At 45.9% G+C, this 18,748-nt stretch overlaps 1 protein-coding gene across 1 annotated transcript in view; it reads left to right on the forward strand.

Annotated features, from left to right (window-relative positions):
• Positions 1–2,339: 2,339 nt before the first annotated feature.
• Positions 2,340–18,748, forward strand: part of LOC133353394 (uncharacterized) — a 28,451-nt gene continuing 12,042 nt past the window's right edge. The window contains exons 1-6 of the transcript XR_009756389.1: positions 2,340–2,450; positions 3,012–3,172; positions 4,503–4,697; positions 6,597–6,663; positions 6,889–7,023; positions 9,617–13,101. The gene's annotated coding sequence lies outside the window, so the exon portion shown is untranslated. Of the gene's footprint in view, positions 2,451–3,011; positions 3,173–4,502; positions 4,698–6,596; positions 6,664–6,888; positions 7,024–9,616 lie in introns of the transcript that reaches the window.

An 18,748-nucleotide genomic window follows, 5' to 3' on the forward strand; every position in this document is an offset into this window, starting at 1 on the left:
GTGACGGTGACGTCACATCTGTGATGTCACCCGCATGCGGCAGCGTGACACAGTGTGCCTGCTGACGTCACGCATCCCCCCACCCCACCCTCCCCGTAGGACGTGTATTCCGCACAAATGCGGGGGGGGGGGGGGGGAATCATCTATATTCGTTCATTGAAAAACTTAAGACTAGGACTAAATTATTACCGTAATTTCCGTGCGAAGAACGGGTACACCTGCTAGTACAGTATTTTAAAAGGCTCCCTTAGACTTCAATATTAAATCCTCCCATAGACTTCAATGTTAAAGGCCACCATAGCTGTCAATGTTAAATCCTCCCATAGACTTCAATGTTAAATACTCTCATTGACGTCAATGTTAAAGACCCCCATAGACTTCAATGTTAAATCTTCCCCTAGACTTCAATATCAAAGGCTCCCGCTCACCCACCCAACTCCCGCACTCTCACCCAACCCTCACTCAACGCTCACACTCTCACCCAAGTCTGAACCTCAGTCAGCCGTCACCCAACCCTCTCACCCATCCCTCACTCTCACACAATCCTCACTCTCTTCCCACCCCCACACTCACCCCTTTCTCACTCTGAAAGTTCCCACTTCTCTTGATCGCCACGAACCCTAAACACACATACATACGAGGGGGTTTGTATTGTAAAACTAGCAGCCCGACGTCATTTGGATGTGACCGTCCGTCCCTTGCAACCAGCAAACTTTTATTCTCACATAAGAGTCCTGTCTCCTCCATATTTATCTCGCCTTCTCTGTGCTGTATATAGCAATGTGTAATAAAGGTCGTGGAAGCGACTTCTGGAATCCGGTCTTTATTTGTCTTTCGTTCACAACACTCCTATCTTACTCCTTCACGCTGCTGACAGACAGCGTGAGAGGGAGAGAGAGACACGCGCGGCCACGTGGCAGCCTGGACCACGTGGCAGCCTGGACCACGTGGCAGCCTGGACCACGTGGCAGCCTGGACCACGTGGCAGCCTGGACCCCGCTCCAGCGTGGACTCACCCTCCGTTCGTTCCAGATCGGACCACGTGTTGTTCGTCTCCACCCCTTTTAATACCCGGGTCACGTGGTACCTTTCCACCAATCCTGGTTAACCTCTATGGAATCTTCTAGACTCCATCGTACGTTCCCAGGACCGCGCCCCTGACTCGTCCCCCCATTGGCTGTGGCTAAAGCCAGCAGATCCAATCCTCTACTTACAGATGTCACCTCCCCATTACGTCAGGGCCACGCCCCTAGACTTACCCCCATTGGCTATGGGCCAGGACCGGTAGAGCCAATCATCGTAACGAGGTGTGATCCATCAGCAACCCGGATATATCCTCACATTACAAATGTACTGTTTATCCACGTCTCGCTTTATCGGTTTCTGTATCCCAATTCCCCTCTCCTCCCTCCACTGTATCTCACCCACTGCCACCCTCCAATCTCTCTGACCGTTTCCTCTCGCTCTCTACATTCCCATCTCTTCCTTTCTCGGCTCAACCTGGCGCCACGGTGGCTAGGAGATGTCATCTCCCTCGCCTGGTATGAAGGAGGTCGTGGGTTCGATCCCAACGCTTGTATATTTGGAATTTGCATGTTCTGCCACGTGGTCGCATGGAATTTTCTCCGGGTCCTCTGGTTTTTCCCTCCACAATTAGAAACATGTGTTTAGAGTATTTGGCTGCAATAACTTTCCGCATGATAAGCCGCTGTGTTGAGCTAACATTTGTGGCCAGGTCGCTTCTTACCTGGTAAAGTAAAAATAGTTTGATAAATCTCTCTTTGGCTCTCCCTGATTTGCTCTCTCCCACTGTTTGTAGCGTTACCCTCGCTGTCCTCTTTGTTTTGCGCTCTTTCTTTCCTTTCACTCTACCTGCCCCTCTCCTCCTCCGTCTCTTCCTCCCTTCTCTAATTTCAACTCTCACCTACCTCCTCTATCTCCCTCCCTCACCTCCCTCCTGTGTTTTCTAATACAGTATCGTAGTACGAGTAAGATGGTGAGAGTTTGATGATTTGATAGCACGATAGAGTATCCTGAACATTTGTGTGAGATACACGTCCAGACCGTGTGATCAATCCACCACTGGGTCAAGGCCCGCAAAATCAATCCGCTGCTGGGTCATTGACCGTGTGATCAATCCATTGCTGGGTCCAAGACCGGGTGATCAATCTACGGGTCAAACAAGTACAATTATAATAATGAAATATGCTGGCGGATTTCTACATATGAGATGCAGGAAACTAGACAGAGAAGTAGAGAGACGCAGCATGGCAGAGTGGGCGTGGGAGGAAGTGGGAGATGATCCGCATTGACTGGAGAAGGGGCAGCGACTGGGGAAGGGGCAGTGAGCTGCAAGGGAATAGTCCGTGAGGGGCTCTGTTTGCTGTCGGGAGCCATGGTCTGTCATCTTGTTACGGTGCTGGGCCTCGTGGCTCTGGCTCGCGGTACAGGTGAGAGGCAGGTGTGCCAGCAACCCCGTGTGTGTAATTAATCGGTGTGCATGTGTAATCCGTGTGTGTGGTGGCGCAGTGGCTAGCGCACTGCTTTACAAACTCGCCGACCTGAGGTGGATCTGGCATCGATGACGAATATCTGATCCGGTCCTGGGCCTCCTCTAGGTCGACTCAGCCTTCAAACGAGTACCTGAAGTAGGTAGACAAAGGCGGAAGGGCCGTGGAGGACGTAATGAGTGCTCACGAACAGCACTGGTCCATCCTGGGATTTATTGCCTGCACTGACCATCCATTTACGACCACTATTAGTTCCTGTGTCCGGTTCGTAAGTCGACTGGTTCGTAAGTCGAGGGCTGCGTACACAGCCGAGGGAGGACGCAGCCAGCGCAGCGAGTGCGAGCGCGGCGCTCGGTGGACCCGTACAGGCGCCGTGGCGCCTCGTTCAGTCTGTACGTGTGTATGTTGAACTTCTTTCGCGCCGTACCTAGCCAACCGTGCTAATCGGGTGTGCGGGAAAGTGCGCGCCGAGTGTAATCTGTGTGCATGATTTCGTCGCAGGGTCGGGAGACTGGAACTACAATGTGACTGTTTACACGGGAACTGAGACTGGAGCCGGGACAGACGCCAATGTAAGCATTTGGATCTATGGGGACTATGTCGCAGAAAATATCATACTCAGCCATTCAACAAGATACCAGGATGCGTTTGAAAATGGCCAGGTTCGTGATTTCAAATTATTTTACTTTTTTCAGAGTGTGAGATTTGATCGAAACGAATTTAAGTGCAATTACTCACACGGAATGGACTTGCATGTGCAAGTCAAGTGACGTCTTAACCAGAGAATGAGGCAGAGACAGCTGCAATCAGGAGCTCAACATTAACTGGTTTTGTGCAACCACCTTGCAGGTCCCCGTAACGAGTGTGCTGGGTTGCAGTCACAATCATAACGATAATAACAGCATCCTAATACAGAAATACAGAGTAACTGCAACATAATTAACATATTATATAAATATTGAACAATATAAATCACATTCCTAACATTGTAGTGAAAATAACGCAATTAACATGACATGTGCGTATTCGTGCGAGTACTCCTTTGGCAGTGAGATGCCCCCCTGGAGGGATTTTCCAGGTTAAATATTTAAATAAACAATAACAGGAAACATCTCCGCGGTGGAGGTCGTTTCCTCCCTTGGCTGCCATTCGATGCCCAGTCTCGTCCACAACTCCTTCGGTCCTTCGAGCGACGCCTTCTCTCCCAGCCCATTTACTTTTCCTGTCAATCACGGCCGGAGCCGCTGACGCTAACTCCTCGCTAATGCGGTCTACCCTCTGCCATAGCGCGTAGTAGGCTTTCACGACCAATATCATCCATAATAGAGGTTTTTTGGGTTAGATCGTGTAAATATATAAATGCGTCGTTAAACCTGCCACAATCCGAGACAGCAAATTATTAAACTTTGTCATGGCAACAAAACATTCCAATTCGTTACTAGCTCAGCACACCGGTGTGTTGGAGAGTAAAACCACAAAATACACAATCGAGTACGACGTTTCGCTGGTAAGTACAACAACCAGCCTCATCAGGCAACAGCCAGAATAATGCAAAACACAGCGCATATCGAGAGAAACTCCTGATGGTAGACTGATCAAGTTGAAGGAAAGGAGGCACCCCAGAGTGGACATAGCAGACTATGAACAGCAATATGCATGCCTGTGCTGTGAAGCCAAGTACAGGCAGGTCTCGCTTAACGAGTGAGATACGTTCCGCGAAAATTTACTCGGTAAGCAGAAATTCGTTAAACGATTGTTTTCCCATGTTAAAAGTTATTAAGCCAAGTACACGTATTACCTCCTCGTTCACCGTTATGATTCCCTGCACTCATGAGCCCGAATGAGGGTGAACATCAGTACCGCTTAACGCGTGCTACGGGCCTCCTCACGCCTGAAGGCCTCCTCAAGGCCGGAAGTCGCAGTCAGATTTTGCACCAGCTGAGTTCTTTGTTGGACTTGATTTTGAATTGAATACGAATGCTTTCCTCCTAGGTTGACGAGTTTCTCGTGAAGCTGCATCCTCTTGGGAGAATCAAGAAAATTATAGTTGGCAACGATGGGTCACATTCTTTCTCTGGTTGGAGTTTCAAACAACTTGTGATCAAGGAGCGGAGCAGTGGATGCACGACCATGTTTGTGTGCGAGTGCTGGATAAACGGCCAAAAGAAAACGCTTTTTCCCAAGGAGGTAACGAAATCGGCGAGCTGTGGGTAACATCACCATTGCTGTTGCACCATGGGCATCGCATTCATTTCAAAGGCATTTTCCGTGTTAGCCGTGACGTCACCAGCTCATTTGCATAAAGCGATTTTACGTGATATCGCACTTGTAAATTAATATGTTTTATAGTTGCCTGCAAGGTGACACTCGAGTCACATGTGGGTGCCAGGTTTAGTCATTTACACACGGTTCCTGAGCACAGGGCCCAAAGGTTGAAAAAGTCGAGTGGCCAGCAACAATCAGCACTGCCAACATTGTAACGTACGAGCGTAGCACGTTTCTTGAATTGAACAAGGTTATTGTTATTGTGAGAGCCTGAGAAGAGAGGCGATGATGGAAGGACAGAATTCCAAAGTGGAGCAGTGTGTGGCCAAGAGCAGAGGGAGACGCGTGGTGCAGTCTGGTGATGGTTGAACGCAGCGTGGATGTGATGGATGATATGAAAGAGTCTGGTAGACCTACTTACTGGACGTGTGAAAATGAGCTTCATAGCTCATCGGATTCCTCCAGTGTAAAGTAAAATTCTGATTCCTCAACATGGGTAGAGGAGTCAATTAGTGAAAATTACGGGAACCGTAATTATGACAGTAGTGACGTATGGGGCCGTCCATAAATGACGTCACGCACCGGGGGGGGGGGTGGGGGGTCAGACATTTGTGACGATGTGTGACGAGGAGGGGTGGGGTTGAGAAATGTGACGTCACGTAAAAATGCGCAACTTTAAATAAATATAGAATTGTTATTACAAAACGAATTGTTATAACAACACTCCTACAACATCAGAGTGCAGCGGCACATTAAATATGCACTACAATGACAATAGTTTAAAGCGATTTAAAGCATGTTTTATTTTCAAAATGGAAATATGGTTTGGGGGGGGGGGGTGGAAGAGCTTTGTGACGTCATATTTGAGCGGGGGTCTGACTTTTTGTGACGCCGCGTGACGAGGGGGGGAGGGGGGGGCAAAAATCGTCCAAACTCGCGTGACGTCATTTATGGACGGCCCCTAAGAGTGATAAGGAGGCGACTGACTGCCGGTGAGCGGGTGACAACAGAACTCCAACTTCTCCCGCATGTGTGCTTTGAGTAGTCGTCGGAGTGATAACTGTTCAGAGTTAGAGGCCTTTGGCGGCTCCCTTCAAAACTCCAATGCACTATTTTTCGATCCATGGACAAATAATAAGATAGACCCTGGATTTTGAGGGGGAGTCCAAAATTACAAATGGTGTTCAGGTTTGATTGGGTACAAGGACAGAATCGACTCTGCTTCTGCCAAATCACAGCTCTGTAGCTCTTTGAGTCATACTTTCCTTGGCGAATTCTGATATTTCGAACTTCCAGGTGCAAACGTAAACATTGTGCTTTCTAAATGTTCTGATTATTTATAAGCTTAGACTCCACGTTCAGCTATTTAGCTCTTCTTGGGCGTCTTTAAAATTTGTATCACTCGTTCATTCGTTAACTCACAATCAGCCGTGCATTCGTATGACGAGTAATGATAGGCAGCTTAGGCTGCTTTTGCTGGATTTCGTGTCACGAAACGTCCCAGAAACAACTGATTATCATGTAACAATGACTTTTATCAGATGGGTTCAATATTACTGCTATCTTTGGAAAGCTATTGTCATTGTAAGCTTATATTGCATCCAAAGCCAGTGTTGATCAGTGCTCAAATGCGTAGGCTGTTGAAAAATTTTCGAAATTCCACGTGCCTATGGCAAAATTTATCTCTCTACAAGACGATTGTGTTGTAATGGCAATGTTCTCTTTGTTAGCTTCTGGTGTGTTTTATTTCAACATTTATTTTATATCAACACAAACACACCTACACACACACCTACACATACAACGACACCCGCACGGCAGGAGACATCGTGTGGTACAGAGACTGATCATACAGAGACTCCAGATGTCACCACTGTCTTCACAACAGGTATTGTCCTTTTAAGTATACATCTGGGCAACCCTTACACTCGAAGCTTCATGTTGGAGCCTGCAGCTGGGTTAGGTTTGCCGATTAATGTGAATGAAAGCAAACCGTTTCATTGTTTACCGAGCTCATAGCTCCTCTCTGTAAGCATTGATCTGTATTTGTCAGCACAGGTTGGGTGAAACACGTGAAAAATATGAATACACGTATGGTTGTTTTTTCATTGAGCCACGACCGCAGAACTCGGCAGATCATCACACTGCAAGTATCATGGACTCCTGCTGGCCGGGATCATTGTGGCTGGGTTCATATTTCTTGCTGTGATCGTGGCGATGGCCATCATGAGAAGGAAAACAGTGGCAGGTGGGTTCATAATCACAGCTGTGAATAAGACATTGGGCCAGCATTGTTCCGGTCAGCTCTCTATTTCCGTTAAGAGATCATCGAGGCTAGATAGCTCCTATGCAAACAGCCCTACACAAACAGCCCCTCTGTAACAGCCCTACAATTCCAAGAACACAGGATGAGATGTTACTATCCCTTGTGCAAGCACTTCCAAGAGTTCATGAACAGTGAGCCTGGTGAAATTTGGGGAGCGCATCCTCAGTAGTGAACCTTTGGTTCCTAGGGTGTTTCGGCCTTTCACATTATACACCCTCCCCAAAGGCGGCCAGCGACAGGGTGATCAATCCTACGCTTGCGTCCCATTCCCAATTATTCATAGGAGTTGCCTTGTTGTTGATAGCCAACATCCCATATAATGGTATTGATGGCACAACACTAGAGGCCGACCGAAACTGAATTTATGGTTTCGGCCGAAACCGAAGCCGAAACCGAAAGTTTAACTAAACTTTCGACCAAGACCGAAACCTAAGTTACCGAACACAAGATTTATTAAATATGTCATGATGCAATGCTACTTTAATTTAAAATAAATCTATAACTAATCAGTAAGAGTCGCTAAATATAAAATGTTTAGGTTTACTTACTTAGTAATTATATCCAAACAAACGAATGTTGTAACCTCGCTCCCAAGCTGCTGCTGCTGATGTATGTGTGTTGGCAGCCTATCGCATAGGATTGCCTAGCGCCGACTGACCGGCCGATAGGCAGAGTGATAGTCGTGGCACTGGCGTTATGTTCTAAAAATATATCTTCGGTTGACGAATGACGATCGAAATTCAATATCAGCCGAAACCAGACCGAAAGTAAAAAACATTTACTTTTGGCAGAAACCGAAAGTATGCCGAAAAAGGTCATTTGCCAACTTTTGGCGCCGAAACCGAAACTGAATTTCGGTCGGCCTATACACAACACCTCACCATCACTCTCCATCAGGCAGATCTTGCAACTGTTCCACATTTGTCCCATTATATAACCTAAGATACATTCCAAAAAAAAAATTTTCTGACCCAAAACCTACATAAATAACACTTTTTAACACACCTAGGATATGTGTTTTCGCATAAATATGGATAACTAGACAGGTAATTAGAAACAAATACTCTACAGTAATCCCTCATTTAACGCGAGATATACATTATTGCAGTGCCGCATTAAACGAAAACCGTATTAAGCGAGGAAATACTGAGTTATTGAATCACGTTTGGACTAAGATCAGCCTGCAGTCACCCCATGGCGGGACAACGAACTGGGAAGTGTTGCGCTGCCGTGTGCGGTATCATACGTACTGTATCCTACCGCTCAGTCTGTAAGCTCAAGAAACTAGTTTGTCGACCGCTCAGAAATTGCGTTATAACGGAGCGTTTTCAGCGTTATAAGGGCGCGTTCCACGTTGTGTGAGGTGTTCTCTAATAGCAGAACCGTGTTAAGCGAGGACTTTGTAGACACTGAGGTGTTGAGGGGTGACTGGGAGAGTGTGGGACGGGCAGAAGTAATGCATAGTCCAAAGCGTGGCGGAACGTACAGTAGTGTGAATGACACAACTTGTAAGCAAAGCGTGGGGAGGCTAAGGAACATGACGGCCATGAAAACGGCCTGGAATCGTATGAAATGCACGCACGGACAAACGACATAACGTGCATTTACGAAAGGCATTCATCATTTTTCCACGAATAAAATATGATTAATATAAAAATATTAATAATTAAAGGAGGCGTGAACCGAAAAAAAGAGTAATTTATGACGAACGTGATAACGAATCTTTATACATCTAATTAACACACTGGGGTACTACCGTTGGCATGTCTTCATGCAAAGACGGTAAGATAGTCTCTGTAAAAAACATCTTCTGAACACAAATATCGACCTGATGACAATTGTCTGTATGAACACTTACAATGCAAAACGCAATGTTCACGTGCACCGTCCATATATGATGATATGGTTGTAACTCGGAACAGTTTTAGCGACCATGCTGGTTTTCATTTTATATTGCACCTCCTCACGACCACAACGTGAATGCTGTAATTTACTTCTGTGCGCTCCTATACAGTGAGGGAAAAAAGTATTTGATCCCCTGCTGATTTTGTACGTTTGCCCACTACCTGGGAGCCAGAAATCTTTCTGATTGAGAGGGGGTCAAATACTTATTTCCCTCATTAAAATGCAAATCAATTTATAACATTTTTTACATGCGTTTTTCTGGATTTTGTTGTCGTTATTCTGTCTCTCACTGTTCAAATAAACCTACCATTAAAATTATAGACTGATCATTTCTTTGTCAGTGAGCAAACGTACAAAATCAGCAGGGGATCAATTACTTTTTTCCCTCACTGTAGATGGACACTTATAGTACCAAAGTGTACATGTGATGTTTGGCTGAAGTGAAAGAAATAATATAGAATCATGATTTTCATGCCAGTGTAATTGTATTCAGTTAAGATGCTGATTCTAAATTTTAAATCGTATTTTGTCAGTTAAAACCCTTGAACTGGATAGCATTCCACTCACCCCTTTTGTTTCCTCTCACTCCTCTCCCCCCTCGATGGTGCAGTGAAGGACGAGATGGGGAGACAGGATGGGGGGCGCATTGAACAGCAGACAACCACCCTGTCCTGAGACTGCATGCCATCACAGGTCCCGTGCGTCACGAGAGGGCCTGGAACTCCAGAGGAATCCCTCTTATCATGTCACGGCCGTTACGTCTCGCTTCCTCTTGCTCTCTCGGGGTCTCCTAGTGGCCCTGGTATTTACGCTTGACCCGTGTGCATACCCAGACTCGATGTATCCAAGGCGAAGTGACCACTAACCGTTTCACTCGGGTTCCCAGAGAATGCACGGAGCCTTAGCGCACCAGTATGGTCTACTCCAGCGGTCGGGAACCTATGGCTCGCGAGCCATATACGGCTCTTCCGGTGACGGCATATGGCTCCCAGACAATTTTGAGTTGAAAAAAATAATAAATAAAAAAAATAAAAAAAATCAGTTTGGAACTGATTTTAAAATACTTGTGATATTGCTTAATAATACTGTGTCATTTTAAAGTAAACAGAAATTAGTTTTGAAGATAAAATGTCTCGGGTCACGGATCCCGTGACCAGAAGTCACATTAAAAGTAAGACATATTTAATTTATTATACGTTAAAAATACTATATGGCTGTCAATGAAATATATTAATAAATATATTGCGTTTATGGCTCTCCCAGTCAAAAAGGTTCCCGACCCCTGGTCTACTCGAATGTTCCTTTAGCGAACCTTAACTTCTCCAGCCACTGCATCGTCTGAGTTTGACCTCATCTGCTCTCACAGTTTTCACCACCTCTTCACTCGCAGCATCCAACCTACCAACCATAACACAAAATGATTACGTTATTTAAGACCGAAGCAGGTGGATTGCTTCACTATTCTGGCAACTTGCCCGATGATGATGGATGTAATTACCAGCAAAGCGTCATATTCAAACTGTAAATGTTGTGGATTTACTCTTCAACACACCGGTGGGCTGAAGTATTAACTAATTGGCGCGTTGTTTACGTGACAAATCTTACTGGCTGTGTCGGGTGGTGGAGGGTTATGACACATTTATACTTACGCGATCTAACCCAAAAACCTTTCTTATGAATAATATTGATAGCGAAAGCCTACATGTTACACTGATCAGTGTCCTTTTTAAATCCTTTATATTAAGGTCACTTGCTTGCTTGCTTGCGCGCTTACGACCGTGCAAATCTTTCGGTCGTTTTTTAACCCACTTCCCGTGATCCAATCGAGCTGACATTTTGCACACAGACTCGTTGTGCGTGACAATTTACTTTCGTGAAAATTTGTTTCCAAAATTTTCCACTTTTTAGGAATTTTTTTTTAGTTTGTAGTGAAGTACAAAAAGTGAAAAAAAGTGAAAAAATGGTGTCGAATTAAAAATGTGACTCTATCTGCATAGTAATAATTATCTGTTAAACTTAAGAGGACATCGTAACATCAGAATGCTGGATTGACAAGACATTCTTGAAGAGTTTTAGTGAGTTTTAGTTTTTCTTGCGTATTCATAGTGTAAACAAACTTCAATTTTCAGTTTCGTCGTCGTATTTTAGGCCAGTGTTATGTGAATTGAAAAATAAAACTGATGCCACGCATATAAAGGATTTATAGTGAAAAACTTTGATTTTACAGGTTAATTTTTTCCTTTCCTTTCCAGTAATACATTTTCCAACCCTGCCCTGGTCACTCAGCAGGGATCGCGGACCTTGTTTGCACTACACACACATGGTGGCATGCGCTCACACCTACACACACACGCGCGCGTGCATGCACACATGCACACTCACTTTTACACACACTTTCACACATACACACGTGGGAGCGCGCGCACACACACAAACACTCACTCCCAGCGACAGGCTGTAACTCATATCTCGCGGAGGATCTCTCCGCTGAACTAAATAGTTCCTCGGTTCAGTTCGCGAGGTGCGAATTCGCGTTTGCAAGTCACGTTAAAAAAATATCTCGTGGAAGCAGGTTTATAAGTGCGGATGTTCGTAGGTCGGGTGAGCGTGAGTCGGTGACTCATTATACTCTGGTATTTCGTTTCCAAGTACATACATATTCTCCAAAATAAGGAACCAAGTGAGTTTTGAAATTTCAGCCATAAACCACAGGTAAGAAGTTGACACAATGGAGCGTGGGTGATTTTGTGCATGAGCCAGCTGAATGTAAATGTAAAGCTAAGTGTTGTGAATGTATATGGCTCCTGGAGGGGTATATGGCAGCAGTTCTGATGACTCCACTCTACTTATGACTCCTAATAAGAATGAAACTGGCCAACAAGCTGTCTGCATTTCACTGCTGCCGGTTTGGGACGGCTACATTTTCTCAACTCCATGAGCAAATAGTTTGAACGACTTACCTCTAATGGCCACACATTAATCTATTTTGAACTTGTGGTCTGTGGAAGGCTAAAGTACATTTTAATTCCTGTGAGATATTAGCTCAACCGATTAGTGTAATTGTTGGGTAATCGAGGCAATGTTTTTTGTAAATCCAATAAGACTGCATCTGTCAAAGTCAGTAGGAATTATGGTGCAGTGGTTAGCACTGCCCGATGACCCTCGCACACAAAACCAGACGCGTCTTCCTTGCCGTACCCCCCTCCCCTTGGCTGTCGCAACTCAGATGCATGCACTGTGGGCTCAAGGCTGATTTTGCGAAACTCGCGTGGTTGCTTCCATTATTACACACGAGGGGTGTTATTTGAAAACTGATGACACCAGAATTTAAGATGAGAAAAATTCGGTTGACAGTAACCAAGTTGTAAAACCAGTCTCCCACGGGAGACTCCTGTTCTGCCTCACGGCAGGTGTGGGGGTGTGTGTACACAGGAATTTCCTGTTTGGATGTTGGGTTTGGTCACGTGACCAGGAAGTTACGATTTTACATCCTCTCAGCCACGCGGCAGGGCATCAGCCATTACAAAGAGTACAAAATGGTGGCACAAATAGCGTCCCAGTGAAGACAGGTGCAACTGTTCATTGTGGGGCTTTAAAAAGCATTGTCTGTAAGTTCGTTTATGTTCTTATAATACTGGAAATGCTGTTATAATGTTAGAATGGCCGTTATAATGCTGTAAATGCCTTTATAATGCTGTTAAATTGTTATGATAAATATGAGGCCTAGTTAACGATGAAGCCTGCCACTTGCCTTATTGTGAATGTTACTTGTAATTGAATAAGTCGAGTCAGACTTGTACCCATGTAACCATATTGCGATCTTGAGAGCAAGGATGAAGAAGTATCTCATCCACAGTTCAGTGTGATGTGCAGTGCCATACATTAAGGCTGCAGTATGGTGATTACATGAAGTGACCTTATTCAACACAGTAGCTTATTCTCTTGTATAGCTATTCAGTGCTAATGTAGGTGCCTGGTCCCCCCAGGACCTATTGTGGAGTTTCATGTTATCTAAGACAATGTTACGATGCTGCAGTGGTCATTGTATTGATATTCCAAGTATTAACAGATGCTGTGTTTTGTGCTGTGTTTTTCTATCAGTTTTACCTCGTTCAATGCATTAAATATGTCGGAGTCGGATGTTCACCCTGGCTCTGAAAGTGTATTGAATGCGAGGTTGACTACTCCACACCTTGCAATGAACCAGATACCGCCGAGGAACCCGCAGCCGCCGCGACCATGCGACATGCCAATGTCCTCTACTGTGTCCTCAAGCTAGGCCACCCATGCGCATCCAAATCATGTTGCCCGGTGTCAACATGTGTGTTATGCTGAGAGCGAGTGAATCCTGAGTAATCAGATGTCTGAGATTGCAAAATGGGCTGGGTGTCTGATGTGTACCGACTCGCCTGTTCAGATTGAGGTTGAGCTGTCGGAGGGGCAGCGGGCGCCGGAACAGCGGTCGGTATCGGAGGGCAATTCTGGCATTCCCTCACGAATTGCCCTGGCTGGAAACAGCAGGAACAGGCCACATGCGGCGCCTGCGCCACCCATTCTTCGCGTTGACGCGGTCTCCACCATCGATGGCGCACAGCATCCCCCCGTCTCCGACTCTATGGCGGAACCGCAGCAACAACGTCCTCCTCCGAAGACGCATCGCCGGCCGGAAACACCACAACTTTGCTCGGCGACCATCCCTTCGATTCCCCGTCTCGACTGGGGTCCCCCGTCCACGCCGCCATCTGAGACCAACGGTGTGGATTTTCGTGGGCCTGAAGACACCTGTTGGCCCATTGGGACATTTGAATGTCTTCGTCACACACAGGTAAGACCACCCCCATGTCTCTAGCCAGTCCCAACATTCGTTCCATGACGAGCAAGTCGAGGGCCTCCGGATTCACGCCACCCGCTAACGCCAACAGTGTGCTGCGATAGGCGTCTCGGCCTCCCCTCGCCTACGCTGAAGAAACTTCCTGTGCGTGTCGGAAGGTGGAAGGTGCTCCAACCGCCTCCTGCGGCGACAAATTCTTTAATCTGAGGTAATCTGCGAGTATGTTTTGTTCCTCTTTCCTCGTTTCTAGCGGTCATTGCCGCATCTTGCATATCATGCTTGTTTTATAAAATGGCGGACTCCGTCCGCGCTTCCCCCATGCCGGCCATAATGGCGGCCTCCGGCTGCGTGTTCTCCACGCCATGTGTAATTCCGGCCGTCGCGCTTGCGGACGTTCCTGCAGAATGTCAATTCCCGACTTCTGGTCGCTCCTTCCTGGCGAAGTGAATGCAGAGCGCCCCGCCACCGTAGTCTCTGCGATGAGCGTTGCCAACTGCACGACAACCGCTCGCAACAGGTCCAGCTGTGCCGACACCATCCTCCAGCCATCTTCGGGCTGCTGGCGTGGAGTGGCTGCTCCCGGATCCACTGCCTCTGGCGCAGCCAACTGAAATGGCCGTGGCTTCAATAACCGGGACCACAGTTCCCGGGGCTGGTAGGAGGTCTTGGGTCGCATTTTCACCGTTTTTTCTGATGTTTAGACATATTTCTTTCTAGCTGTCTAGAACAAATTTATGTTTCCAACCACTTCTGACTCCAATGTAATGAGCGACTTCCGCGACACGTCATTACGAGGGCACTGTCTTTATTAATCACACTGGGCACAACACAGGCCAACACTTGTCCTTCCTCACACGGATATATACTCTTCGGTACTAACGTCTCTACGGGCTACACACAGCCGATCACTCAGCATGGTCCCATCGCCTACGCTCGGCTACGCCGCTGGTTGGCAGCGTGACGATGTCGGCGATGGAAACCCCGCAGGAGATCTTCCACGTGGCCGGACGACGGAGAGAAATGACGGCAAGCAGCGAGGTAGCCAGGACCCAGACCCCATGCACAAGCCCCGAGCCCTGGGTCCGCTCCCCCTTATATACCCCCAGGCGTGACTAGGCCCCGCTTCTGGGCACACCCTCTCATCAAACCTTCGAGCAGATTCCTGTTACCTTTGGCCCAGATACAGCTCCTTCTCTGATTGGTTGTTACTTAACCATGCCCGTACCCGTGATTCCCTTTTCAAGCCAGCAGGTGTCACGCTGTCATTACAGTAGTATCCACTAACTATAGTAGTAACTACTAACTCTATAGCAGTATCTACTGACTCAATAGTAGTAGTATCTGCTGACTTTATAGTAGTATCTGCTGACTGAAGCAGTATCTACTTACTCTATAGTCGTATCTTTTGACTCTGCAACAGTATATACTGACTGTAGTGGAATTTACTGACTGTAGTATTATCTGCTGACTCTATAGTAGTATCTAGTTACTCTACGGCAGTATCTACCGACTCTATAGATAGTAACTACTGACTCTGCAGTAGTATCTAATGACTATAGTAGTACCTACTGAATCTATAGTAGTATCTATTGACTTGATAGTATCTACTGACTCTAGTAGTAACTACTAACTCCATAGTAGTATCTGCTGTCTTTTTAGTAGTATCTGCAGACTCTATAGCAGTATCTGCTGACTATAGCAGTATCTACTGACTCTATAGTCGTATCTACCGACTCTGCAGCAGTATATACTGACTATAGTAGTATCTACTGACTATAGTAGTAACTACTAACTCCATAGTTGTATCTGTTGACTCTTTAGTAGTATCTGCATACTCTATAGCAGTATCTGCTGACTATAGCAGTATCTACTGACTCTATAGTCGTATCTACCGACTCTGCAGTAATATATGCTGACTATAGAGGTATCTCCTGACTATAGTAATATCCACTGACTATAGTAATTACTAACTCTCCAGTAGTAACTACTAACTATACAGTAGTAACTACTGACCGTAGTAGTATCTATTAACTGGTACTATCTACTGGCTCTATAGTAGTATCTGCCGACTCGATAGCAGCATCTACTATGACTACAGTACTATATACTGACTGTATTAGTAGCTACTGTCACTACAGTAGCATATGCTCACTGTATTATCTGCTATCAATACAGTAGTGTACACTGAATGTAGTAGTATCTGCTATCACTACAGTAGTATATACTGGCTGTAGTAGTATCTACTGACTGTAGTAGTATCTACTTGACTCTATAATAGTGCAGTGGATTCAACTGAGTCGCAGACATACTCTTTGGAGGCAACACATTTATTAACACCAACACATTAACACAAAGGGGATACTGCCCCTTTACCAGATAATCTATGGTGGTGGACCACCAGGCTAACTACGCTAGTTACTGGGAGTAGCTACAACGGACAGGACCCTGGCTTAGGTCCTCGTCCACATAGATCGTAGATCTTCAGATGACAACAGCAACGCTGAAGGGACCCGGTTTATATGCTCACTGGCTGTGGCTGGCCCCGCCTTTGGTCACGACCACCTCGAACCATCTCGCAGGATCTCACCCTGGCACGTGACCACCCCAGCCCCCACGTGGAGCCCCTGTGTAGATCTTACTGGTCACGTGCCTTCCAGGGTCAACCAGAGTGGCATGGCCTAGGGTAACCTCATCCCATGGCTGACACTCTCACACTCCCTCCTGTAGGAGTTAGCACTGTACGCTACGTGTGGTGCCACTGAGCGCTATCACAGCGCTCACTGAGCCCCCTCTAGGGCTGGTACTACACCCACCTACGGGGTGTCCGCGATGACGGTGCATTGCACGCCGTGCCTCGCTAGAGCCGGCATTACTCAGTGACATTCACGATGTCGATACAATAGTATCCATCGACTCTATAGCAGTATATATTAACGCTACAGTATTTCTACCTACTCTACAGTAGTATATACCGACTCTATAGTCGCATCTACTGACTCAATAATAGTATATATCGACTCTATAGTACTAACTACTAACTTCACAGAGTGCGGTCGCGTGCAGAGCCCCCGACCTCGTCTAGATTGCTCAGCCAGCCGAGGTGGAGCCTTGGCCGGCTGGGGCTGGGCTGTTTTTAACGCAAATGATAATTTTTCTCTGCCCCCACGTGTCAGCTCTTCCGCGCATGCGCAGATACGTGGTTTGGCGCACGCTCAGTGTAGTAATATAATAATAAATTGTAAAAAATTGCTAATTTAACTACTTTACATTTGACGGATGGGAAAAAGAAATTGCGATTTGTTGGTCGGGGGCTTATTGCGTCGTGTGTAGTTTGTTGAAACGTAAAGCTAGCAGTTTGTGAGTTAAATGCGGCACAAGGTGTGTCCACACACACACACAGACAGACAGATAAAAAAATTACGTTTATAGGTAGGATGATAATATAAACTGGCGAATTTATTAATTTCAGCTACAGGAAACCAGAAAGGGAAGTCGAGAGACGCAGCATGGCAGAATGGGCGTGGGAGGAAGTGGGAGATGATTGTCGGTGATTGGAGAAGGGGAAGCGACGAGGAAAGGGGCAGTGAGCTGCAAGGGAATAGTCCGTGAGTGGGGCTCTGTTTGCTGTCGGGAACCATGCTCCACCATCTCGTTACGGTGCTGAGCCTCGTCGCTCTGACTCGCGGTGCAGGTGAGAGGGTCAGTTGTGCCAGCACCCGTGAGAGTGTAATCTGTGGGTGCGTGTAAGGGGCTGTCCATAAATGACGTCACGCACCTAGGGGGGAGGGGGGGTCAGACATTTGTGACGATGTGTGACGAGCGGGGGAGGGGGGGTTTGAGAAATGTGACGTCACATCAAAATGCGCAACTTTAAATAAATAGTAATTGAATAGAATTCAAGCATGCTTTCCCACCTGATGATGGACGCTTGTGTTGCGCCGAAACGTCGTGATTTATTTTCTTTTCTACCTACGTGACTTTACCGAAACAACCAGAGTATGGATTCCTGCAGTCAAATCAAGATTAAATATATTTTTTATTATATTTTAATTATTAACTTGAATTTTTTATTATTTACATTTACTACGGTCAACTTTTATTTATTCTATGAAGGAGCTTTTTGCGTCTCCATGGGAGAATGGAGAAGCATACATTTTGTAAAAATTTTGAATGATTTTTATTCAAAATTTTGATTCTAATGATTCTACCTGGGCTTTTCATTCTGTGGAATGAACATGTGATTGTTAGAATTGCTTCGTTCTACTACAAAGTTTTAAGCATTTTTAATAGTTATAATTACTTTTAATATTTTTTTTATTATAAGAGAATTTCAATATAATATTCTGAACATCTGCAGTTTTAGTTAGACGTTGAATATTTTCAAGTGAATTTTATGCTAAATTCCAACGCCTTCTGTTTAATACATGTTTTCTCCTACAACCTCAGAGTGCAGCGCCACATTAAATACGGACTACAATGACAATAGTTTAAAGTGATTTGAAGCATGTTTTATTTTCAAAATGGAAATATGGTTTGGGGGGGGGGGCAGAGCTTTGTGACGTCATATTTGAGGGGGGTCTGACTTTTTGTGACGTCGTGTGACGAGGGGGGGAGGGGGGGTAAAAAATCGTCCAAAATCGCGTGACGTCATTAATGGACGGCCCCTAATCTGTGTGTAATTCGTGTGTGCATGTAATCCGTGTGTATGCACGCGTGTGTGTGTAGAGTGGAGGGTGGTGGATAACACGCAGCAACATCTCCCCGCTACTGCAAAAAATAAACTTCCCATGTCCCTCCCGAGAAATACTCTAGTCTTAAGACTCACGTGACTCTTTCCTGGGCAAACAAGCGAAATAATGATAATATAAGCTGGCGAATTTCTGCATTTCAGCTGCAGGAAACCATAAAGGG

Source organism: Lethenteron reissneri, chromosome 1 (genome assembly GCF_015708825.2).
Source record: "Lethenteron reissneri isolate LAM-NWPU_2019-01 chromosome 1, ASM1570882v1, whole genome shotgun sequence".
NCBI classification, from domain to species: domain Eukaryota; kingdom Metazoa; phylum Chordata; class Hyperoartia; order Petromyzontiformes; family Petromyzontidae; genus Lethenteron; species Lethenteron reissneri.